This window comes from Lagenorhynchus albirostris, chromosome 2 (assembly GCF_949774975.1).
Source record: "Lagenorhynchus albirostris chromosome 2, mLagAlb1.1, whole genome shotgun sequence".
Taxonomy (NCBI): domain Eukaryota; kingdom Metazoa; phylum Chordata; class Mammalia; order Artiodactyla; family Delphinidae; genus Lagenorhynchus; species Lagenorhynchus albirostris.
In genome coordinates this window covers 177,597,763-177,623,569 of record NC_083096.1, presented here as the reverse complement: position 1 = coordinate 177,623,569, position 25,807 = coordinate 177,597,763, and the positions used below count along the sequence as shown (strand labels likewise).

The window sequence follows — 25,807 nt, the reverse complement described above, 5'->3', positions numbered from 1 at the left end:
GCCTGCCAATGCAGGGGACACGGGTTCGAGCCCTGGTCCTGGAAGTTCCCACATGCCGCGGAGCAACTAAGCCCGTGCGCCACAACTCCTGAGCCTGCACTCTAGAGCCCATGAGCCACAACTACTAAGGCCACGTGCCACAACTACTGAAGCCCATGTGTCTAGAGCCCGTGCTCCGCAGCAAGAGAAGCCACCGCAATGAGAAGCTCGCGCACCGCAATAAAGAGTAGCCCCTGCTCGCCGCAACTAGAGAAAGCCCGCGCGCAGCAACGAAGACCCAATGCAGCCAAAAATAAATAAAATTAAAAGAAAAAAAAGAATTCATCTGAAATTGTTTCCATAAAGACGTGTATTATTGCCTAGTGATGGTTCTAGGTGAGCTCTGAATATGAGAGCTGAGGGGGGGCTTGCCCCCTCCCCCTGGGGCCCCACCACTTTGTCCTGTTCTAGGAAGCACTCAGGAAGAGCCTGCTGAATGTTTCCTAAGGCCCTCCCACCCTCCCCTCCTCACTTCACCCCTGCCAGCTCACCTGCCTTCCACACCATCCAACAGCTTGCTGTGTACTCCCGAGTGACAAGGGGTTGGATGAGGACCATTGTCTGGGAGAAGATGGAAGGAAACTGGCCAGAGCCCTCAAAGGCTTACTCACCTCTGGTCACTCCCTCTTCCCTCCCCTCACTCTTCTGCCCACCCCGGCCCCCACCACTCCTGTTCCCATGCTCGGATCTGGTGCGGCAAAAGAGGTGCTTTGCCTTAAGGACGACACTCAGGACTTAGGATGGAGAGGAGCCCTGAGAAGTTGGAAAACCATCCCCTTGCCCCAAGCAGGGATTCCTGATCCAACAGCCCTGAAGGCGGTGACTATGCCTTAGCCATCTCCCAGGTCTGGGACCTGGGCTGGGCAGATGGGTCTCCTGAAAGCGTGTTCTCTATGAACACACAGCATTTCAAAACAAATAATCTATGGTGTCAAAAGTCAGGAGAGGGAATTCCTTGGCGGTCCAGTGGTTAGGACTTGGCGCTTTCACTGCCAGGGCCTGGGTTCAATCCCTGGTCAGGGAACTAAGATCCCCCAAGCCGCAAAAGGCGCGGCCAAAAAAAAAGGAAAAGTCAGGAGAGTGGTTGCCCTTTATTGGGGTGGGTGGGTCCGAGGGGGTCTTCCTGGTGCAGATTACACAGGTACATTCACTTTGGGAAAATTTGTGAATTCTTCTGAATGGATGTTACACCTCAATAAAATATTTACCCCTAAAAGTCCTTTGTCAAGTAGAGATTGTTAATACTACCATAATTATATCATTGAAATAAAATAACCGAAATAACCTCTGTGAGGGCGGGATGGAGCAGGTAGTCGAAAGCAGTGGATAATCCACAATTATTTTGGACTTGGACTTAGAATGAGTGCCTCACATAAAACATGCACTTGTTTGCAAAGGATTTGCTTCTGTAAGTGCGCATGCTCTTGCTGCTATTAAAATTAACTGCAATTTCTTTTTCTTTTTGAATTTTATTTTATTTATTTTTTATGCAGCAGGTTATTAGTTATCCATTTTATACATATTAGTGTATACATGTCAATCCCAATCTCCCAGTTCATCCCACCCCCCCAACCCCCGCCACTTTTCCCCTTGGTGTCCGTACGTTTGTTCTCTACATCTGTGTCTCTATTTCTGCCCTGCAAACTGGTTCATCTGTACCATTTTTCTAGGTTCCACATATATGCGTAAAATTAGCTGCAATTTCTGAATACATACCGCTCGGCCCTGGGTGGTCCAGAAGCATCCCGGTAGCAGTGAAGTCAGATGGAGGCAGGACGGACTTTGACGTGCTCCACCTGCTATCCCCTGCCTCAGTGCTGGGTGTGGTCACTGTTCAGGTCACTGCAGTCCACATTTCTCTCCTGCTTTGGTGGGTACCAAAGTCAGCTCTTTTTTTCTTTTTTTTTGTGGTACGTGGGCCTCTCACTGCTGTGGCCTCTCCTGTTGCGGAGCACAGGCTCCGGACGCGCAGGCTCAGCGGCCATGGCTCACGGGCCCAGCCGCTCCGCGGCACGTGGGATCTTCCCGGACCGGGGCACGAACCCGTGTCCCCTGCATCGGCAGGCGGACTCTCAACCACTGTGCCACCAGGGAAGCCCCAAAATCAGCTCTTGAATGAGAGCCACCTCCTCCTGGCATGAAGGATGGGGAAGAAACTGCCTACAGCAGGAGGATCTGAGAGCCTGATCCCGGATTGGTGACTGTGACACCCTGTTTGCAACAAGCCCCTCCCTGTGGCAGGCCCGCCTTGCAGGGTGCCTTTGCCCCACTCTTCTCATCAAGAGGCAGAGTCTCCTTCCCAATCCCCTTTTTAAAAAAACATTAATTAATTAATTTATGGCTGCATTGGGTCTTCGTTGCTGCGCGCGGGCTTTCTTTAGTTGCGGCGGGCGGGGGCTACTCTTCATTGCGGTGCGCGGGCTTCTCATTGTGGTGGCTTCTCTTGTTGCGGAGCACGGGCTCTAGGTGCACAGGCTTCAGTAGTTGTGGCTTGCGGGCTCTAGAGCACAGCCTCAGTAGTTGTGGCCCACGGGCTTAGTCGCTCCGCGGCATGTGGGATCTTCCCGGACCAGGGCTCGAACCCGTGTCCCGTTCATTGGCAGGCGGATTCTTAACCACTGTGCCACCGGGGAAGCCCCTTCCCAATCCCTTGAATCTGAGTTGATCTTTGACTTACTTTGACCAATAGAGGATGACGGAAGTGATGCCTTATGACGTCCCCGCCCAGGCCTCAGTAGGCCTTCCAGCTTCTGCTCTCCTCCACCTGGGGCTATCCAGGTACTGCCAGGTGAAGGGGTTGAGGCTGGCCTCCTGAAGGCTGAGAAGCCACACGAAGCAGAGATGAGCCATCTAAGCTGAGGTTCCCAGACCACCCACCCGGTGGCAGCTTGTACCAAGCAGCAGGCATGTTCATGAGGCCAGTTTTAGACCCTCTGGCCCTCCCAGCCACCAGCTGACAGCACACGAGTGAGCCCAGGAGAGACCAGCCCGAGTAGTCCACCCACAGAATCATGCGCAAATACCTCTGTTGTTGTTCCAAGCCACAGCAATTCATAACGGAAGCAGCTGCTAACACCCTTGCCTGAGCACCTGCTGGCTGATGCCAGCGTCCCGGGGGACAGGACTGTGCCCTCGAATGCTGTTCATTCTTCCATCCATAAGCCCCAGAAATAACTTTCTGCCCAAGATTTCTTTCTTCGCACATGCCCGCCAGTTTCCAGGGCAGACACGGCAGTGCCCATTGCTCTTTATTAGTTTAATATATGTTGAAGCCTCCAAATAAATGCTGGGGCCCAGGTGGAACGGATGAAATGGGACTAAGTTCTGGGGGATGATTGATAATGAGTAGGGACTGGAAAATCAATTGTGTTAATTCCTGGCCTGTCACTGGGACCGAGAATTAATGAGAAAATTTGTCCAACTTAATGGTATTTACACATTATACAGAGTGTGATAAACTCGTCTGTAGGTGCTGCCTGGCATTCCAATTATATAAGGCCTGCACAGCCTGAAGGGCTGGCAGGTCTGAGCTGTCCAGGACCTGGGCCGGGCACGTAGAGACTCACTGAGGTGACCCAACTACCAACTAACCTACGAATTGGTCCCAGGCCCCCGAGTGGGTCTCACTGGCATGGCTGGCCCCTGCCTGGTGTGGGCTATCCAACTGGCAGTGTCTCAGGAATGTGCTGGAGGGCACATCTACGAGCCTGCTTCGAGGATAGCCACTCCAGAAGCCATGTGGGCCGTTGGACAATGACGAGGGATGGGTTCTGTCTTATGTGTTGGCATGCTATGAGAGACACAGATGGTCCTCCTGGCCCCCAGGCCCCTTCCCCCGGGGAACCTGTCCTGCACCATACCCACTGGCCAGTCACTATTGGAAGGCGTCTCGAAAAGCCTCATGGAAACTGATGGAAAAGACTTCCTCAGAGTCTGTTTGCTTTCCTGAAATTCTATAGAGCAGAGCTTGTCCCGACGAAGGCTATCAGGGAGGCATCCCCGAGAATCAACAGCTCCTGGTAGTCACACCCTTGTGTGGTCTTCTTTCATATTGAATAGGGCTGATCTGAGGGTCCAATAAGATATTAAAGAAATTACTGTGACTTCTGAGGCCAGTTTATATATATATATACATACATATGTGTATGTGTGTGTGTGTGTGTGTGTGTGTGTGTATATATATATATATATATATATATATATTGAAAGTAGGTCCTCTAGCCCTGGCCAAGGCTTCAGATGACCACAGCCCTGGATGACATCTTGACTGCAACCTCAAGAGAGACCCAGAGTGAGCTTGCTCCCAAATTCCTGGCACATGGAAACTGCTAGAGATAATGATATAGAGGTTTATTATTGTTTTAAGTTGCTAGGTTTGGGGGTAATTTGTTATGCAGCACTGGATAACTAATGCAGATGGGGAAGGAGATGGGTGGGCAGGACCAGGGATATCTCACGTGGGGTGTGGAGCTGATGGAAGACACCCCCTTGTAACTTCTCTACACAGTTCAAGTGAAATCCTCTTCTGTTTTGCTGCTTCCCCCAAACGCCTTGCCTTTCCCACCTTTGTGCCTGAATGTGCTACTTTCTTTGCCTAGAATGCCCATTTTGCTCCCCCTCCTCTACCTCTTCTCCACTTTCTCTTTTTCCTTCTGAGATGAACTCCTCCTAGCCAGGCTTCAAGACCCAGCTCAGATGTGCCCGCCTCTGGAAAGGCCTTCCCAGTCTCTCTTGGGCAGTTTTTGTCACCTTCATTGTCACCCCCCGTGATACCCTACTTTTTAATGGATACCTGAGTGGATTGAGCTATAATGATTGGTTCCATGAGCTCTGGCTGGGGTTTAGAACTTGAATTTCATTAATCAACTCTGCCCTCCTTCCACGTTCACTGGCATCCAGGAGATGTTCAATACAAGGGTGTCGAATGAATACATGAATGAATGAGCGACATCCAAGGCCATCTTGGGGAGGAAGAAAGTGTCCACGTGAAGTCTGCAGAGTGGGGAGAGGGCAGAGCTTGGCCTATGTGAATGGAAGCGGTGCAGGCTGGTTATCGGTCTGTGTCTGTAAGTTTCAGGTCTGCTCGTCCTAACACCAATGAGAGAGCTCTTTCCTCTGGCCGCCCCCAGAGCTTTCCTGGGTCAGGGAAAGGGGCATCGCTTGGGAGGCCCCCGTGTCTGTGTGTCCCCATCAAACCCCTTTCCTGATCCCTGCCCTTCCCCGCTCTCTGTTTTCCATGCCCAACAGGCAGCCCTCCAGAGTTCACCTTCCCTTCATCCAAACCTGGAGGGCAGGTGAGCGGTGGCCAAATCTGATTTCTAAAACAGGTCTAAAGGTCTTTGCCCAGAGCCCCTGAGCTCGTTTCTCCTTTCTCTGTCTCTGAAGCGCCAAGGCAGCAATTCGGATCTCAAACACCCAAGCAGAGGTGCCGCCAAGTTCTTTATTGCACAGAATGAATTTGTTACGTGGGGATTCTTTGGCCTGAAGGATTGCTTAATGTCCTTACGTCACATGGTATCCCAGCCCGGCTGGTGCTCCGAGGTGGGAGAATTGCCTTGCTTGCCAGTTTTCTGAGAGGAAGGCTGAGGGGGACTGAGGTCAGGGAGGGGTCACCTGCAGACCCTAGTCCTACTGCTGGCCACGCCTACTTATCGAGTGCCCAGCAAAATCAAGTCCCAGAGAAAGAAGTCATTTGTCGGAGGTCCCAAGGCAGGAAGTGGTGGAGCTGAGATTTGCTGCCAGACCTGTCTGAATTCAAAGACCCCTGCTCTTGACCGTTAGGTCCCACTGTCTCAGCCTAGCACGACCACTCCAGGGGTCACGCAGCCCCTCCCCTCCCAGCTCCCAGACCATCCAGGGGCCTCGCGCGTTTTCAGCAGGACTAAGCCAGAGGCTGAAGGAAGTGACAGCCTGGGGTGGAGGTTCCTGGGTCCCTGACACCCATGGGCTCCTGCAGTTCCCAGAAGGCAATCGGAGATCCTGTGGTTTCCTGCTTGACCGAATTCCACTCCCACTGGAGCAGAGGAGGGTGGTTTGCCATGTCTGGTAGGGGGGCTTATCTTCTGAAACTGCAGTGCATGTGGAAACCTATGAACCAAAGGAGGTGGAAGAAAGATTAAAGAGGGAAAGGATTAAAATCTACAGGGCTCCCCGTGCTCTGCACAGCCTCTCCCGCAAGCAGCGCTACGATCTTTCTATTAGACAGCCAGCTGGCCAGCAGCTCTGCGGTGAGAAGGGCTGAGCCCCTGACCCCAGCCTTAAGTCATTGAGAAAGCAGCATTTTCGGGCACAGAGGTGGGAAAGGCAGGGTGTGTTTGGGAAGCAGCAAAACATAGAAGTGGATTTCACTTGGCTAAGAACAGGGTGGAAGTGAAGGGGAGATACATGGGAATGTCTTCACTTCCATCAGTTCCACACCCCCCGGGGGAGATACCCCTGGCCCTGCCGACCCATCTCTTTCCTAACCTGTATTAGTTACTCAGTGCTTCACAACAAATTACCCCCAAACTTAGCAGCTTAAAATAATAATAAACATCTATATCTATTCTCTCTCCCATTTTCCGTGGGCTGGGAATTCGGGAGCAAGCTCACTCTGGTCTCTCCTGAGGCTGCAGTTAAGATGACAGCCAGGGCTGTGGTCATCTGAAGGCTTGACTAGGGCTGGAAGACCTGCTTCCAAGATGCTTCACTCCCACGGCGCTGGTTGCTGGTGGGAGGCCTCAGTTCCTCTCCACATGGTGGTGGCTTCCCCGGAGTGAGTGATACAAGAGAGAACAAGGCAGAAGCCGCCGTGTTTTCTTTTTTTTCATGAACTGGCCTCAGATGTCGCAAACAGTCACAAAGCCTGGCAGTTACTTTTCCCACTTTCCCCCACATTCCAGATGATCACTGCTAATTGTGTAGCTGCCGGGGGTCTCTGGAGTGGCTGTGTGCGCCTCCAGAGTGGCCAGTCCCTAACAGTTGTGATATCAGTGTACCTGTGACTCTTTTTCAGAAAGCATGACATGAGCAACTGCAGTCTGGGAAGGCAGACCCTTGCTGCACAGCCACTCCCAGCTCTGCCACCATCCCCTGCCCATTTCTACCCTGTGCTTGCTGCCATCCCACCCCCTCCCCCCCACAACTGCTATAGCTTTCATATCCAAAGAAGGTGCTATCGGCATTGCTTGAAGCATAGGGAAAACTAGAAACAATTAACAGCCCGCTTTTATGGAGTACTTACTATGTGTTAGGTTCGTACCAAGCATGGTAAAAGTGCTAACTTCTTACAGCCTCTCAATGGGGTAGGTCCCTCCCCCACTACCATTTTATATATGGGGAAACAGAGGCACAGAGAGGGTAAGTAACTTGCCCAAAGCCACACAGTCCTTAAGTGGCAGAGCTAGAATCTGCCTGCAGAGCCCACCCTGCTAACCTTATATGTATCGCATCTGTGATGTGAGGCAACATTCTCTTTTATGAGGAAGCCACAGTTCATCAGACAGAGATGGGAGTTCACAGTACAGCAAGAAACATGGAGGTCAGACACATGGAAGGCGCTCCAGGCCACAAGTTGTGAGGCCTCAGAGTAGCTTTGTCCCTGCGTATGTTCAGGAAATGGGGTCTTCCAGACTGCAGTGAGCACTCAGGCAACAGCTGGGCCAAAGGGCTGTGGTCTTCCTTTTTTTAATTTTAAAAAATGGTGTAAAATATACATAACATAAAATTTCCCATTTTAACCTTTTTTTTTTTTTTTTTTTTTTTTTTTAAGGCTCCGGATGCGCAGGCTCAGCGGCCATGACTCACGGGTGCAGCCACTCCGCGGCATGTGGGATCCTCCCGGACCGGGGCACGAACCCGTGTCCCCTGCATCGGCAGGCGGACTCTCAACCACTGCGCCACCAGGGAAGCCCCCATTTTAACCACTTTTAAGAGTGCAGTTAGTGGCATTAAGCACATTCACAAGTTGCATGATCATCATCATCAACTATGTCCAGAACTTTCTCACGGCATCTTGAGGGCTCTGCTGACCCCCAGTTCTCCTGCCAGCCTGGACCCCCTCCCTCCTGCTGGCAGGGGTGGGATGGGCAACAGCAAAAACAGGCTTTCCTCTTCTGAGGGGAGGATTAAAATGATCCACCTTTGAGGTTTGCTCTCTGCTTCAAAGGCCCACAGTAGCTGTGCAGACGATGAGCTATAACAAGGGCATGAAAGGGAGTTTATCAATAGTACCCGGAGCTCAGTAATTCATAAACCTTTCATTAGTTTTACATCGATGACGGCTCAAGTCCTAGGAAGTAGCTTTAAGCTGGAAGACAGATGTCTCCATAAATCATCATCTCTGAAAATTAGGGAAATGGAAGCAGGGTTTTTATAGGATTTCACAGCAGCTCACTTGGGGAGCTTTGCTTCTTACTCCCTTTCTGAGCTGATGTTGGATTTCTGGCCTCATGTCCTTGGATGGAAAACACAGTCAGAGGCTCCGAGAAGGGATTAGAAAAGGAACCAAACGGCCCTCCCCTTTCCTCGGGCCCCTCCAAGCCTGGAGGCTGCAAATCTTGTATCTGGCCATGTAGTTTCCTGCAGAGGGCTCAGCGAAACAGCTCTCTGGAAGGTGCTTCTGTGAGAGAAAGAAACTGAAGCAGCAGCAGGAGAGCAGACAGAGGAGCTTTAAAATCCAGCTCTCACCAGAAACAAGAAAAGAAGACGGAGCCTTTTTCTTGCTAATGAGAATAGTAGCGATGACAACAGCACTTAAAACAGTGCCTGCCACGCAGACAATTCTCAGCATGTATTAGCTATTATTTTGGACATTTCTTACGCGCTGCATACTTTATCAATGAGTTACTGGGACTTCCCTGGTGGTCCAGTGGTCCACTGCAGAGGGTACAGGTTTGATCTCTGGTCGGGGAACTAAGATTCCATATGCCACAAGGTGTGGCCAAAAAAAAAAAAGATTTATTATTGTTACCCTCCTATTTTACAGATAAGAAAACCGAGGCCTAGAGAAGTTGTGACTTGCCTAAGATGACACAGCTAAAGGTGGCAGGGCTCGGGCCTGACCCCACCCTACCCAGCTGCTCCTTGTGCCAGGGGTAGCCTCTCTTGGGCATGATTTTGACAATGTCACCTTCTCCTTTCCCTGCCACAGTTCCTTCATCTCTAAAATAGAGAACCAACTTCAGCCCACCCTGTGCTCCAGACATGAAGTGAGAGGTGAGCCAACCCCGGAGCACCAAGCCTGGGACTTTGGGGGACGATAAACTTCCTCAAAAGGCAGGGAAGCTGTTGCTCTCAGGACGATGTCCACACCTTTGATTTCGTGGTGTCTTTACCGTGTCTCATGGAGGCTTGGCAAATATTGCTTATTTTCATCTTACAGATGAGGAAATTCAGCCCTGCCTTCTCCCTCCCTCCCCTGCCCTCCCAGGTTCAATCACATAGCTGGTAGATGCCTAGGCAGCCTGCAAGCAGGTCCCGGCTTCTACTGTGGTGTCAAAAGCCAGCAGACAGCTTAGCCAGCACAGATGAACACTCTGGAAGGAAGTGTCTCCAGACAGGATGTCAGGGCGTGGGTCGCCACTGCTGGGCAGGGGTCCTCTCAGCTGCTTCTCTTCTGCTTTGCTCTGCAGCCCCCGGCTCGGGAGCTCCTGTCCATCCCCTACACCCCCGCACCACCCCCTGCCCCGGGGCTGCCCTAAATGCTCAGACAGACTAATTACAAGAAATAGCAGAGAAGCACTGACAGAGAACAAGGTGGTGGTTTGGTGGCCAGGGCCTCGGTCTCAGTGATCTTCTCCGGAGCAGCGCCGGCAGACTCAACAAATCAAGGACTTCAATTTCCTTCCCTTTCCCCTTCTCTTGCCCCTGGAGGATGAGCCAGCAAGCGCCCAGCCGGAGGTGAACTGCTGCAGTGTTTTCTGCGTCTGGCTGTGGAACGAGAAGCCTCCTAGCAAAAAGTGTCCCAGGAGAACTTTTACTCAGGAATAATCTGCATGAGGATTTATTTCCTCCTTGCTGGGCTTCCCGCCGAAGTGCAGCCTTGTTTCCGCTAGGTTCCGGCAGGAGGAGAACTCGGCTCAAAGATTTCAGCGAAGCGGCCGAAGATTCAGATTCGACGAGCGTTTACTGAGCACTGTGTGGGAAGCCCTGTGCCCATAACTTTGCCCACGCCATCCTGTTTAGCCTTCCTAACAACCTTCTGAGTTTGGGATTCTTATTCCCATTCTACAGATGGGGAAGGTGAGTCCATAATTAGTAATAACACTACCAGCCTACATTTCTTTTACTGCATTTGCTTGCCATGTGTCACATCTACTCAGTGAGCTCATTTAATTCTCTGACAACCCTATGAAGTAGATACAGCTATTATGCCCATTTTGCAGCTGAGGAACCTGAGGCCCACTGAGGTTAGGTAACTGCCCCAGGTTATAGGGGTTGAAGGTAATGGAGCTGGGATCAAATCTAGGCTAGCTGGCAGCAGGGACCAAGTGGAAGAGCTAGGAATCAGGTCCAGTTCTTTGGGTTCATGCCCAATTCCTAAAAGCCATGGTTATTCTTGGTTTGATGCCCTTCATGCCCATGGGAGGGATGGGTTTTGGAGGGATACCATCCCAGGTACCTAAGGATCCCAGGAGCTGTGAGGCCAAGACATGGCTGTGTGTTGTGATCAGGCAAGCTATAGAAACCCAATATAAGTAGTTTAAAATAAAGGGGCTTTATCTGCGCCAGTGAAAGGGGACCCCAGGGGTGGATCTAGGGATCAAATGATGTCATCAGGGCTCTGCCAGTCTGATTCTCTCTTGCACTCATTCACCAACAGTTCTCTCTTCTGTCCTCAGGGCAGGGAGGATGGGGGCTTTGTATGTTGGCTGTTTAGGCACTGCTCAAAGGCTCCCACCTATGGGGCTGAGTGGGAGCTGAAATGCATCCAAAGCTCTGCTTGCCAAGCTCTGTGCCCTGGTACAAGGCAGTGTTGGCCCAGAGGGCCACTTTTCCCATTTCATCTACTAGGGAGACTCACCTATTCCTAATACGTGTAAGATGCGCTATAGGTTACAGATTATCCTGAACCCGTCTCCTGGTGCCCAAGGTCAGCCTCACACCAGCACCCCCATCCCCAAACTTGGCAACTCCATCAAATTCATCCACTCAGTGAATATTTATGGAACCCCTATCACAGAACACAGGTACTTCCCTGCCCTTCTGCAGCTTATATTCTGGTAAGGAATCCAATTGGCTTAGCTTGGGTCATGTGACCACACCTGGACCAATCACTGTTGCCTGAGGGAATGAGTGGATACTGTGATTGGCCTAGCGGGGCCAGATGCCCATCCCTTTGGGCATTGATTGACAGCCTCACCGGGACCACCTGGATGTAGGAGTGGTTTCTCAGAGGACATAGGAGGACTAGTCTGTAGAAATAACTGACATCTACCAAACTGTGGGATCCTAGGAAAATCATAGTCCTTCTCTTCCTTGACCAATAACCTTCCCATCTGCAATGGGAGGTGCCTGGGGCCCATACTCTGAGAGGAGTGTATCAGGGTGTCCCTAAAGTGTCTGCTGCTGGCCTATCACAGGTGAAAACTCCCTCTGGTCCTGTTCAGGAAGGTCAGGGGTCAGGACTGTTTACCCAAGATCAATGCGGTCTGACTTTCAGTTTGGGGAAAAAGAAAAATGATGGGGTGTAGGGGAGAGTCAGGGGTGTCCATGTCGGGGAGCAGGTAGCGAGTGGGACTCCTGGTCCCACTGTTGGTGGGGGCTTCATTGGGTGTCATAAACACTGAGTACTTGTTATGTGCCAGGAGCTTCCCCTGCTTTGTCTTATTTAAACTCCACACCTGCCACGTAGGTGTTATCACCTTTTGTTGGTGAAGAAACTGAGGCTCAGGGAAATTCAGTAAGAGAAATACGCTCACTCAGGTGTGCTGACTCCAGGGGCCCTCCTCTGAGCCCACAGGACCCTGAGGCCACAGAGGCATCCCCGAGCCACCGCTCACAGGCCCAACGAGGAACCTCGCGTGGACCCGATCTCATTTTCTGATCCCTGGCCTCCCATCCTCCAGCCCGCCCCCACCTAGAGAGCAAGCAAACCCTCTTGCAACCTCATCTCGCACCATCTCCTCTGCTCCCGTTCACAACTGGGTGGCATCTTCCAGTTTTCTGAGCACTTTCCTGTGTTCTCAAAGGACGAACATCTTCTGGGCCCTGAGGCCACCACATCGTCCCAGGACACCTGCCTGTTCATTTCAGGAGGAAGGTCAAGCCCAAGCTGAGTTATGGGGCCTGCCTGCCTCTAGGGGAAGCTCCCAGGACATCCAGGATGTCCTGACGGGATGACCCCACCTGGAGACCGGGAGGCTCTGGCCTGTGAGAACAGCATCTTTCTTTCTTTCTTTCTTTCTTCCTTCCTTCTTCCCTTCCTTCCCTCCTTCCTTCCTTCCTTCCTTCCCTCCTTCCTTCCTTTCTTCCTTCCTTCCTTTCCTCCATCCCTCCCTCCCTTCTCTCTCTCTCTTTCTTTCTATTGAAGTACAACTGATCTACAATATTGTGCTAGTTTCCGATGTACAGCAAAGTGATTTGGTTCCCTATCTTCTTTTTTTCCCAATTCTTTTCCATTATAGGTTATTACAAGATATCGAACATAGTTCCCGGTGCTATACAGCAAATTCTTGCTGTATCCATTTTATATATGGTGGTATGTATCTGTCAATCCCATACTCCTAATTTATCCCTTCCCCCACTTTCCCCTTTGGTAACCATAAATTCGTTTTCCATGTCTGTGAGTCTGTTTTTGCTTTGTAAACAAGTTCCTTTGTATTATTTTTTTAGATTCCACATATAAGTGATAATATAATATTTGTCTTTGTCTGATTTAGTGATCTCTAAGGTAAGATACTTAATGTCTTTTTCTTTCTGACTTACTTCACTTAGTATGATAATCTCTAGGTTCATCCATGTTGCTGCAAATGGCATTATTTCACTCTTTTCTATGACTGAGCATCTCCTTTATTAAAATGCAGGTCTGGGGAGATGCAAATGGCTGGAAAAGGAGCCCCAGCACCCAGGGCTGGGGGCTCAGGCTCTGCCTCTTCTGCCCTGTCCACGCCTGATGGTCATGCCCACTCGGAATCGGAGGAGAGCAAGTGCGACTTAGAGCAGCCCAGCAGCTGGTTTCCCATTCCTCATTCATTGACAGTGACTCCTTCATTCAACAAATATTTAGTGGGTACCTACTATGTACAAGCACTGGGATGAGCTTTGGAGATTCCATGATAACCCCTGCTATCGTGGAGTGTTCAGTCTTGTGGGGAGAGAGAGATGCATAAACAAGCAGTTGTCATGTTACATGTTAAGTTCGAGCACAGGTGTAAGCCCAGGAGACTCCAGGTGCAAAAAGGAGGTACATGACCTCTGCCTGGGAGACAGAAGGCTTCTCAGGGAAGAGATATCTCAGCTGAGACCTGCAGGATCTGAGGGGTTAGTTCAGCAAAGTGAAAAGCGTTCCAAGCAGAGTGATCAGTTTGTGATGCCCAGAAATGAGAGAGCATTCATTCATTCATTCATTCATCATCCATTCATTCAACCAATACTTTTCCAGCATGTACTCTGTGCCCGGCGCTCTTTTAGCTGCTGGGACCGGCTGTAGCAGTGAACCAGGCAAACCAAGCCCCTACCTCATGGTACTTACATGCTAGTGGAAGGTGGCCATTCACTGAATCCAAAGAAAACTTGATGACATAGGGAGACACGTGGAAGGGACAGTGGCCTCTGCCCTGCTCAGCGTCGCCTGGGCCCCATTCTCCATCCTCTTTCTGCCGAGCCTGGCAGCCAGTCCCCAAGCCTGCCCGCACCGGTCAGCTGTGGGGAGGCCACCCAGTCCATGGGGGCAGCCTGTGCCGATGTGTTAATAGCCTGGCTGAAGGCCTGCTGAGCAGTTCCGCTAACTACAGTGATTAATGGCTTTAATTTACTTAGTAAGAGTAATGTGCTGTCACTCTACTGTCAGAACTCAGCCCCAGTGCCTGCTCCCTCCTTTCTCCCCCAAAAGGTGCCCACCCAGGATCTTGCAACCTGCCCACTGGTGGCCCAGGCTCCCTTGAGTCCAGGCACATGCCTGCCCATCATTATGTCACCTTGGGAACCTGTCTGCTGCCCCCTGGTGGCAAGGGGAGAATTCTTACTTGTCCCCACTGTAGAGGGCTATGGGGCCACAGCTAGTTGGGGAAGGTAGACCTTTCCATCCTTCCATGTCACCTCTGTACGTGGCAGAGAGAGCCCCCTGATCTCTAGTGGCCCCCCTCACACGGCTCTCTCTGACTTATCCCTATGTGGCAGTCACCCTAGCTGAAGTCATTTTATGTGGTTTCCTGTGTCATGACCACCTTCCGGCTCCAGAGCACGAGCACCCTTGAGGACATGGACCCTCTCAGGTGCTCTGTTTGTTGAATGAATGAATGTCTACATAAGGGTCTTACTCCCCCATCCCACGTGCCTCAGTCCTTGTAACAAGATGACTTCGGATCTGGTGCTTTTCTTCCCTCAATCCCTGCTCAGCAATCCTCCCAAGTGATGTCTATAGGTGACAGGTGGCCCAGTGTCTTCATTGTGCAGCCTGAGAAATGCAAGAGCATGCAGCCAAGGCTGAACAGAAGTTGAGGCCTGATGATCTGAACCCATTGTCCACTGGAGCAAGGACATAGGGACCAGTGCCTTCTTTGAAGCCCAGGTCTCCATTTCTACGGGATGGTTTCAAGCCTCCAACTAGAGCTTCCTTTAACTGCAGTCATTTTTCTGGTGATTCCAGGGAGGGACAAAACTTCCTTGTGATTGGCAGTTTTCTCCTGCTGTCTAACCTGACTCCCTCCCTTTGCCCCCAGTACTCCTCTTCATCAGCGTAGCTGGGTGGCTAGGGTCGGGCTGTCTTCTCAGGGGAACTTTCTTCCACTTTCCAGGCCAGTCCTGAGACCAAGAGGGTCCCCTAGTTCCTCCTGGCACCGGGACCATCTTGTTGCCAAGCCTGCCCTAGCCTTGAGCTGTGGCATCAGCTTAGTCGCGCCCCGCCCTTCACCTCCCCAGGGCAGCTGTGACAAGCTTGCCTGAGTGGGTGGCCACAGGCAGGGGAGAACGGGGTGCTGTTTGTTTTGTTTGTTCACTGCCACGCTTGCCCGAGCAGGCAGCCGGCTGGCAGGATGCTGGAGGGAACCCTTCCTTCGACCAAACCAACTGTGACTGGTGCGGGGAGGAGTGCGGGGTTCGGTGGGGATAGGGCTGTGTTTCCATTTTCTCTCCCGGCAGGGACAAGAAACTCACCTGTCAATCCTTCAGCCCAGTTAGAACAGGATAAAGGCAACAGTGCAGCAAGAGGGATTGCAGCCAGACCGAAAGGAAAGAGAAAACATATCTTCCTGGAAGGGCAGTGAGGGAGAGATCCCAGAATGTCATCCTAGGGGTGACAGCCTCAGCCTGACCTATAGCCATCTGTGACCGGAGCAGGTCACACCTCGCTTGGCCTCAGTTCCTCCAGCTGTACCGCAGCAGAGAAAGGCCTGGATGAGCTGAAAACTAAGGTCGCTTCTAGTTCTGGGATTCCCCATCTATAATTCCTGCCCCAAGGCACATCCAGGAACGGAGCAGGGTGGACCCCTGACCCCTCACGGGATGTCTAGCACTTGCAGGAGGTGCTGACACCTCATGACCAGCTCCCTGCGGAAGTGAGAGCCGTTGGGTCTCACAGGCAAGAGGCCAGACTGATAATTGACTCCAGCCATGGGGAAGGCAGCCCAGCCTAATCAGTATGCAGTGCCTGTGCAGAGCGCTTAAGAAAAACTTATTAATTTCCCCTCCACAAAGACTGAGAGTTCGACAGTAATCACGGTATCGAGTCGTTAAGAAAAAAATCCCTCCATTGAAAATAGCGGTTGGGGTCTAGAGAGTTCAACAGGAAAAGATTGTATTAAGATAAAGGAGATTATAGCAGAGTGGACGTTAAAGGTTGTCGTTGTCTGGTAAATCACATCAGGGAGGCCCTGGGACTGCTGTGTCCCAGCGAGGGAGCCAGGACCCTGTTCCTGACCTGGCAACACACCAGCCGGCCCACCTCTCTCCCGTCTCTCTCCTGCCCTCCGAGACTGTAGCAAACTCAGGAATCTGATGTCCCTGCCACCTGAAACTGACCTGAGGACCCTCATTAGGGGCAGAAGGTGGAACAGTCTATAGATTCTGGAGGACAGATCTCTGCCCGAGGCACTCTTATAGTCTAGCCTGATGGTAGGGGCTTCCGCACATTTGCCCAGCAGCAGAGGGGCCTGGGCGGGGGGGCATGAGGTGTTTCTGTGTCACCTGTCCTGTTGGCATCTTCCTGGTAGGGACAGAGTCTCAGGACCTGAACCCCCTTGGACACTGCCTGACCTGCCTCCTAGACATAGGCTGAGTCAGAGTGGGCGTCCCGACTTGCCGATGGGGAGTTCCAATCCTGGTGGAAAAGCCCAAAGAATTCTCATGAGGAATTATCAGGATGAAGCCACATACACTCAGGTGCTAGATGGCCATTGCCCTCTGGGGCTCTCACCAAGTACTGGCTGGCTCGGTGAGATGCAGGGCAGAGCCAGGGGGTGGGAGCCCTGTGCTTTGACATCTTCACTTGGGCCAAATGAGAGGCTGTACAGACTCCAAAGATGCAGTCTGATCTGAAAGTTACACTGGACTCAGGACAAGAAGTCTCCAGTTGTTAATCGTTGGGAGGCCACGTGGAAGAGTGGAGTCATGGTGGGCTTCCCCTGCCGTTACTGAGGGGACAATACGACGCAGAGGCTAAGAGGATAGGCTCCTCGGCTTTGAGTCCTGACTCTGCTATGTATTGCTGTTCATCCTCAGGCGAGTTACTTAACCTTTCTGTGCATCAACGTTCTTATCTATGGAATGGTGGTAACTGTAGTCATGGTATCCACCTCACAGGGTTGTGATGAGGATTAAATGAATTATTACACATGAAGAGCTATAAATATAAATCTGCTCTTATCTCCTAACTGCTCTGGCCTCAGGTCACACAGTCAGTCGGTGGCCAAGCCACATGGTGTGACCACCTCCTGCCCATCACCTTCTTTCTGAAAGCTACTTCTTGGCGAATGCAGTGTGGTGGCCAAGGGCTTGGAGGCCAGATGCCCAGAGTTCAAATCCCACTTCAACTTGAGTGAGTGACTCAGCTTCTCACACACTCAGCTTCCCCTCCGTTAAAATGAGGTCACGGGCCCCAGGTGAAGCTGCTGGTACTGCGAGGAACCCAGAACGTAATGGTCTCGGCCCACGGGCATCAAGGCCGGCAGGGCAGTGCTCTCCAGGTGGCGTTAGCCCTCTGCAGCTGTAAGCCTTGGGCACGGGGGGCAGCTCTGGAGTTTATGAGGCTGAGCTGAGGGGACCAGGCGAGCTACGTATAGTGGGGCGAGTGAAGGAGCTAAGGCGAGTCATTTCCCAGTTAATATGCCCATTTAAGGAAGATTTGAGAGTGTGAAAACTTTTAAAAGGGATGCTACTTTTAGCAGGAGAGAGAAATTCTGGGAAGGAGACCTTTCAAGGAAGGACCGAGCTGGGGTGAGGCTGGGGTGGAGGTACCAGGCAGGCCTGATCAGAATTCAGCCCCACAGGGAGGTTCTCTGTGGGCCTCTCTGTGCCCACCTGTCTCCAAGAGCTCAGGCCTCTAGGGACACCCAAAGCAGAAACTGGGTTGGATGGGGTGACCCTGGACCTAGGTCGGAGCCTTGCTGCTCTGGAACCTTGTGGCAGTGGGGGCCCTTGTCTCTATTATGGAGAGTAGGGAGTGGAGAGGTGTGGCTCAGAGGGGCAGAGGCAGGGTGAGGGCTGGGAAGGCTTCATGGAGGAGGTGCCACTTGAACTGAGCCTTGAAAGATGGGTTGGGAGGAAGGGGTGAAACCTTGTGGACATTGGACTTTTGATCCAGGAGATCCAGGTGGGATGGGGTGCCCACAGACAAGGTGAGATCCAGGCTTCTTCAGGCCTGTGCCCAGGCTCTAGAAGGGTGCCCATGAGCAAGCTTGAAGGAGGCTGGAGGCCTCTTCTTCCTCAGGGGAAAACTCCCTCTCCTGGAGCCTGGGGGTGGGAAATGTGGAATCTCTGCTCCCATACACTGTAAATGTCACATGGCCCCCTCAGCCCTGGCAGTGAGATTGGAGAGTGGATGTGGCCCTCACGCCCCATCCTCCCCCTCAGGGCAGGCCCTGCCTTCCAGAGTCTCATCTCTCAGCATTAGAAAGTGTGTCACCCAGGATCTTCCAGGGACCCCTGAAGCTCTAAAACCCCAGCCCAGCCCATCCACTTGTCCCGCTTAAAAGTGGGGTGAGCCCGTCACCATGCTTGCTTGTTTCTTCCGTCTCCATTGGCGACCTGAGCACTGAGGAGTTAGTGCCTGCGAAGCTGGCTGAGATGAAAAGCCTTTCCAAGAGCCCAGTGCGGTTATTAATAACATCTCTCAGCTCTGAATGCCTCTTTAATTCCTCTGCGTAAACCACTCTGGAATCCATAACACTTGCCCCTTAGCCTGTGGTTATTCCACTCCCTTAATGGCCTTTTATGGAGGGACCTTATTGAAAGTTTTTCCCCAGCCTGAGTAAATCACATCCTCTGGGTAATCCTTGCCTGCAATTTTATTAACTTCTTACGAGAAGTCAGAGGGACCAGAGGGAGGCCAATGTTTCCTCTGTTCTTTTCCCGCAGTCCCAGTTCTTACCTGGGTCCCTTACCTGGCTAAGGTCCTCAAAGGAGGAGGTGGCTGGGGACCTTGGAGATCAAGGATGTTGAGGTGTCCCACCCAATGCCCCTCCCTCTCTCTCATGAATCAACCTTTCTGGGTGGGTAGAGCCTGGGAGACCTGGTGATGTGAGCTGGGCACGGGGGGAACATGGGCAAGCGCCAGGAAGGGTGGCACCCACATCAGTTGCCTGGTGCCTCTGTTACCTGGTACTTTGGTTGCCTAGTACATTAGTTAAGCGGTACGTTGGTTATTTGGTGCATTGGTTACCTAGTGCATCAGTTATGTGGTGAGCCCTAGATTTGATAGCAGGGAGGGGGAAGCAGAACCAGAGCAGGACACTGGTGCTCAAAATTGGGAACGGGAAAAGGTAAGGACCATACTAATGCAAGATATTAACAATGGGGAAAGCTGTGTGCAGGGGAAAAGGGAGTGTATAGGAACTCCCTGTACTTCCTCCTCAATATTTCCATAAACCCCAAACTGCTCTAAAAATAAAGTCTATTAATTTAAAAAAAAAAAAGTCGAAGGAGACCCCAGGAAATGGAGATGCCGAGAAAAGATCAGGGGGTTCCCCTGGAGATCTGGGATGACTTTCAAGGGGCCTGTATGCCTCTCTCCTGCCCCAGGAGTGGGAGGGTAGGAGCGGGGCTGGGACTGTGTGTCCCCAGGGAGCAAGGGGAGTTTCTTAATGGAGACTAGACCCATCTCTACGGTCTGTTCCTTGGGCGGTGGGCAGATGTCCCCACAGAGAAGGACCATTTCAAACTGATAACCAGCTGTCCCTTTCTCCCCAACTCTGAACCCCACAAAGATGCCAGCTCCTCCCCTCTGGTCTGGGAGAAGAGGGCAGCCCCGCACCCAGCTCTGGAGCTCTGGGAACTTCCTCCACACAGGGAGGGTTATAAACCCTCTCGGTGAGCTGGAGGAGGGGGAGAAAGGCAGGAGGCAGGGCTGAAGGCCCCTGTGGGAGGGGCCTGCGTCTGCCTCCGGCCACCCCCAGGAAGGATCTCAGAGGGGTTTCCAGCCCTGGGTGGCCGGGGCAGCAGAGGTTTTGAAAATTCCATCTGTAACCTCGAAAGACTGGATCCCCCACGGGCGGCGCTGTGAGGACCCGCCATCCGTGGTGTCCTGCCATCTGGACCCAGAGCGCAGGTCATTGGAGGAGGGGCCTGGGGGTCCCCTCTTCTTCTCGCATGCTGGGAAGTGGAGTGAGCATCCGGAGTCAGGAGTTGGGCTATTCCCGCCCACCCATAAGAGGGTCCAGGCCCGAGTTCCGACCTGTGGCAGGGGGAGAAAGCAGGCTCCGGCTGCCCCGGGCTCCCTGTCATCCGGCTTGGGCTTGGAACTGAAGGCCGGTTCTGACGCCCTCACCTTCCCTCCTGTGTCCCTAGCAATAGTGGCTAGCAGGCACTGGCACTTACCCGTGTGCTAGGCTCTGCGTTGAGGGATGCACACGTGTGATCTCGTTACATCCTCACCCTATCTAAACAGATCTCCTTCTCCTAATTACTGTCTTCCATTGACCCCTATTTTCCACTTCTTAGCACGAATCGCAAGTCATAGGATTAACGGTTGACTTATTGCTGTCTTCCCTCTGAGGCTCGAAATTCTCGCACTCGTTGCAGCATCCCCAGCGTCCACGATAAGGCAGTCGGTGCTCACTAAATATTTGTTGAATAAATGAAGGACTTAATCAAGTGAATAGGTTCAGAGAGGTAAGTCATTTTCTCAGGGTCACACAGCTTGGATCTGGTGGATCTGGAATTCATACCCAGGTTGTGGATGGCACATCTGAGCTCTCTTACTTGCTTTCACTTGCTCCCCCGTGGTGCTGGGAGGAGCTTGAATCCCAGGCCCAACACAGAAGCCGAGAATAACCCGAACCCTAGTGCCTTCACATTCCCCCCTGCAAAATGGGTTGAGCTTCTCAGTGGTGCTGCGAGCAGAGTCAGATTCTCCCTTGAGCTGGAGCCTGGCCGCTGGGCAACCTTTCTGGTGCGAGGTCTTTCTCTTCTTCCTTCTGGCTAACCGAAGACATGGATTTATAACCCAGCTGGGAGTGAGAATAAGCCTCAGGAAGGGGAGGCAGGGGGACAGTGAAGGACACAGCCCCAGATGACTGGCTGTGGAAATAAAGGGCACATTCTTCTCCCTGCTGTGAGAGGAGGCAGCGGGAGAGGCCTGTTAGACCTGTGAAATACACCTGCGTCTGCTGCATTCCCCTCCCACTGCTCAGTTCCCCATCACTTGGCCCCAGTACAACCCAAGGAGCCTCCCCCTCCCACCTGACCCCTGCAGGCCACTCTCCACTCAGGAGCCAGAGTGATCGTAAAAGACAAACCTGATTAAAACTCTCAATGGCATCCCCATACTACTTACCAAAAAATCCCAAGTCCTCTTGGTGCCCTCGGCCTGATCTAGCCCCTTCCTCCTTGCCCAGCTTCCTCTCATCCATGACCCCTCCTCACCAGCCCACCATCCTGGCCCTCTCTGCCGCAGGAGCTCCGCCCCCGCTGCGCACCTTTGCCCTTGCCATTCTCTACTTCCTCAGATCCTCTCAAGGCTGACTGCCTCTCATCGTGCAGGTCTCAGCGCGACTGTCACCTCCCGTGAGTGTTCTCTCCGGATCCCAGGCATTCCCTAGCTGCTCTTCCTGTTTCATTGCCGCATCTCACTTAACACTGCAAGTCTAAAATCTAGCCTGGACTCATTCATTCATTGCTTGTTCATTTCACGTCTGTCTGCACACCCCTCCCCCTCCCCCCCGACCCCCCCCCCCCCCCCGTCAGCTCCACGAGGGCGGGGACCGTGTCTGTTCACTGCTCTGAACCTGGGGCCTAGACCACTGAGTGCCTCATAGTAGGTGCTCAATAAATGTTTGTTGAATGACTGAATGAATCTTTCACTTCTGGAGGGAGGGTCCCCTGGGGATCCCTGCTGAGAGGCTCAGCTCGCTCCTGCCACAGGCCTTGACATGCCAATGCTGGGAAGTGGGGGACAGGGGGAGGGAAGTGGGGGTGGGCCCGGAGCTCCCAGCCTGAGCGCTACCCTTGCAGGTGCTGAGCACCCCGAGTGACACCGAGACGGAGGCCCCTGCAGCGGATGGCCACCTGGGGAGCCAGCGCCTTATTAATAAGGGCCATAGCACATGCCGGGGGGTGGTGGGGAGCGAGGCAGCTGCCCCGCCGCTCCACAGCCCTCCCCCACCTCCCCCACAAGATGGACCGTGACCAAGTGGGGAAATGGCATCATATTTTCTGGAATGTCACTTTTTATTAGGGCTGCCTTCTAAATGGGTTTGTGGCTAATCCTGGGCCCTCCCTGCAGACGGCCCCTCCATGGGAGTTCTGCCCTGGCTGGGTGGCACCTGCAAGCCAGCCAGGGGGAGGCAGAGGGATGTCGCCTTCCCATCTCTGGCCTTGGCTGGCCTGGCTCCCACAGAGGCCACAGCTGAGGGGAGAACATCTGGGCCCTGGGACGGGGGAGGGTGGACTCTGCCCAAACTCCTCGGGACTTCTGCCTTGCGGGGTGTCGGGGCGGAGTGGGAACTGAGGGACAAAAATAAAGCTGAGTGGGAGGGAAGAGAAGGAGAAAGGGAGACAGAAAGGGTGTGGGCCGCTTGGTGGCAGGAGGGCCAGGGCAGGAAGGCCTGATTCAGGCCCCAGCCAACATCCGGCTTAGCCCTGGAGTGTGCGGGGGCTTTGAGGAGACAGCAGAGCTGCTGACAGAAGCGGAGTTGAGCTGTTCTCTGTTATTTTTAGGGGAAACACAGCACTCTGTCACCTCCTGGAAGACCTCCTGTCCCCGGCGGGCAGTAGCTCTCAGTAGCTGCGGACGGCCCTGCCTCCCTGTGGAGCTTCTCCCCTCCACCAGCTGCCTCAGCAGGACCCCTGAGTGGCCCAGCTCTGCGGCTGTCCTGGGTCCCCGTCCTCGGCCTGTCTGGAGACCCCACCCACCTCCCCCCTCACTGGGCCGTGACCCCAGCTTGGTCTCCGGCTGGACCTTCAGCCCCTCCCTCTCGTGGGCCCTGCCGTCACCCAGCCCTGACCCCTCTCTGAACCCTGATCCTCCATCCTGAGTCCTGTGGCCCAGACAGGCCCGCCCCACACCCTCCCCCCCGCCCCTGCCACTGTGTGCCATGACCCCCTTCTCTCGGGTGTGGCCTGCAGTTGGCAGGGAGGCCTGAAGGCCCGCTCACTTGGTCCTGAGCTGACGGAGAATGTCATTAGCAGGCTCCTAACTGGGCCATGCTTCCGCAGTTGTCGAGACAGGCTGCGGACTGCGCCAGAGAAATATCACACTCCTTACATCTCGCTCCCTGGGGTGGTGCCTGAGGCCCTACCTGTACCTATGAAATGTCCCGGCCCCTGGGCTCCCTCCTGCTGCCTCTCTCTGTTGCCTCCCTCTGCAGGGTTGGGGATGTGTGTTTCTAGGGGTGTCCTTGTGTGGCCTTAAGCATCATTGTTAGCTCTCCCATCAGTTGAGATTTCTGCTCGGAGCCCCTCCACTAGCTCCCATGCCTCCACTCAACCCTGGAATAATCCTTGTGACTCCCAAGGTGGGAAGTAACATTATCCCCATCGTTGGTCCAGGAAACAACGATCAGAGACGTCAAGTCACTTGCCTAAGGCCACAGAGCCAGACACTGGCAGAGCCACGATTGGGATGGAGCTGTGGGTGGCCCTGGCCTGGGTCCCTGGGGCTCCAGTTGACCCATATCTGATTGGAAGACCCCGTGTGGGCACTCCCAGGTGGCAGAGGCTGGGTGAGGGGTGCAAAAAGAGCAGCTAAGTCTGGAGCAGTCTGTGGGGTCAGATACTGTGACCACCTCCCTCACGGCCTAATCACCTCTCAAAGGGCCCACCTCCTAAAACCATCACGTTGGGGATTCAGTTCAGCATGTGAATGTTGGAGGGACACATTCAGTCTATAGCACACAGTATACATATAGTGTATCAATATGAGAATGCATGTATTGTGTGCGTACAGTGCACGTACACTGTACCTTGTGTGTATATGGTGCATATATACGGTGCATGGCGTACAGGTAGTGCATATGCAGGGTGTGTACACGACTTGTGCATGTAAAGTGCTCAGTGGTGATGCTCCCCACCCCACTCCCAGCTCCTGGTTCCCTGGGGGGCAGCACTGCCATCTCCACACTGGCTCCCAGGGCGTACACCACCCGCCCTGCAGGAACCATCAGGGGAGCAACCGCCCATCACACCCCATGGAAGCAGGTGGAAACATTGCTTTTTATTGAGACCAATATGTTATTGAAACAACTTGAATCAGCTTCAAAGTAAGTTAAATAAGAAGAGATCATCTCCCTTAGTTTCACAAATCAAGGGGGATACAGAGAAAGAGGGAAACAAAGAGATCATGGAAGCCAGGAAACAGATGGGCTTGGGTGGCCCGAGTTCCTGCCCGAGGGGAGGGGGAAGGGTTCTGGTGTGGTGTGCTGGGAACGAATCTTCTTTTCCTTCTTCCGACTGAAGAAGAACCTGGTCCAGAATGCCGTTCCTCCTCCTGCTGCCGCATCGCTGGGGAGAGGCTGGCGTCTCTGTGGTGCGGGTGGATTTAAGTCTGGGTCACTTGTCTTTCTCCTGTGGGCAGTGGACGTGCCCAGAGGTGCCTTCCTCGCCACCGCAGGGTTCCCGGTGCACTGGGGCTGTGGGGAGGTACATCTCTGTCTTGGGGTGGTTTGGGGCTGCAGTTGGCGGTCTCTGGTTCCCGGACACCTGTGGAGAGCTTGAATTTTCTAGCGTGGTTGCAAGGCCATCTGAGGCTGCTCAGTGGGCGTTTACTGTGCTCTGTGTCTCCGCGTGTGCGTGCGTGTGTGCAAGCGCCTGGGCGTTCAGCAGGGCCTGGCTTGGAATATCCAATCCACGCTGGATGAAGGGAGCTGCTGGCTGCCTGTTCTGTTTCCCTAACTACGGCCACCGCCTCGCCTTGTGGCAAGCTGCCTGCAGCTGAGAGAGGTGTGGGAGTTCCCTCTCCCCGTAGCAACTCCTGCACGAGAGACCCCACTTTCCCATTCTGAGGCCACCTGGACCCAATGCCCGGGGTCAGGGAAGGGGCACCTGCAGCTCTTAGAGATTAGAGACCAAGGCCGATTGCCAGTTGAAAGCTGGGGGACCAAGGACAGGCATGAGAGTGAGACCGAGGGGAACACACCAGGAGGGAGGCAAGTAGGGAGAGACATCATGCAGGGGCAGCGAGACAGATGGGCCAGAGGAGCAGAGAGGCTGACCTGAGAGAGCAACTCCGGGGGAGTGAGACCTGCAGAGAGAGAGAGGCGGGTCACAAAGCACCGAGCAAGAGGAATCTAAGGCGACGGAGGCCAGAAACACTGCAGGGACGAAAAGGCATAAACCAGGACGAGAGAGACAGAAGGGACCAAGCTGCCCCCAGTGGGGCTGGTGGGGCAGGTGATGCTGACCCCCGCCGGGGCTTTGACAGGCTGGTGGGAGGCGTGCGAATTTGTGATTTCAACCTGGTCCTCCAGAGGGTCTGCAGAAAAACAAACCCCGCTAAACATCTCTCACCGACTGTCATCTTCATTCGCTTTTGTCTTCAGAATAAAGAGAATTAGAAACTCCTGAGGTCGATTTCTACACGGCTGACTTTCTCTCTCCCTCCCTCCCTCCTGCCCTCTTGCTTCGTCGTTCTCTGCTCTGTGTGTCTTGTCCCCCAGCTACTGGCCTCTCTGACCTGCCATGCGGGGGTCTCTGTCCGGGTCTTTGTCGTACTGTCATCTGGAGTGTCCGGCTCTCTCACCTCCTTGCCCGCCTCGTCCCTGCCCCACCCCCACGCCCCTCCCCCCATCCCCGCTTGGCCTGAGGGATGGCCGCTCCAGATGCCCGCTTCTCCCAGCTGTCTCCACAGCTCAGCCCGCAAGCTGACAGGGCTCATAAATCACTGTGGCAGGCGGGGCGGGGAGAGGAGCGGGCAGCATGTGCTGACGCAGCGCCAGCCTTAGGAGTTGGGGTTCTCAGGTGCGTGGTGAACTGCTGGGGT

At 53.4% G+C, this 25,807-nt stretch overlaps 1 long non-coding RNA gene across 1 annotated transcript; it reads right to left on the bottom strand.

Moving 5' to 3' along the window:
• Positions 1-24,033: 24,033 nt before the first annotated feature.
• Positions 24,034-25,590, bottom strand: LOC132516378 (uncharacterized). Its single transcript, XR_009539304.1, has 3 exons — positions 25,502-25,590; positions 25,041-25,139; positions 24,034-24,458 (listed from the first exon to the last, which is right to left on the bottom strand). It is a non-coding gene; the product is annotated as an uncharacterized LOC132516378 (long non-coding RNA).
• Positions 25,591-25,807: the final 217 nt, after the last annotated feature.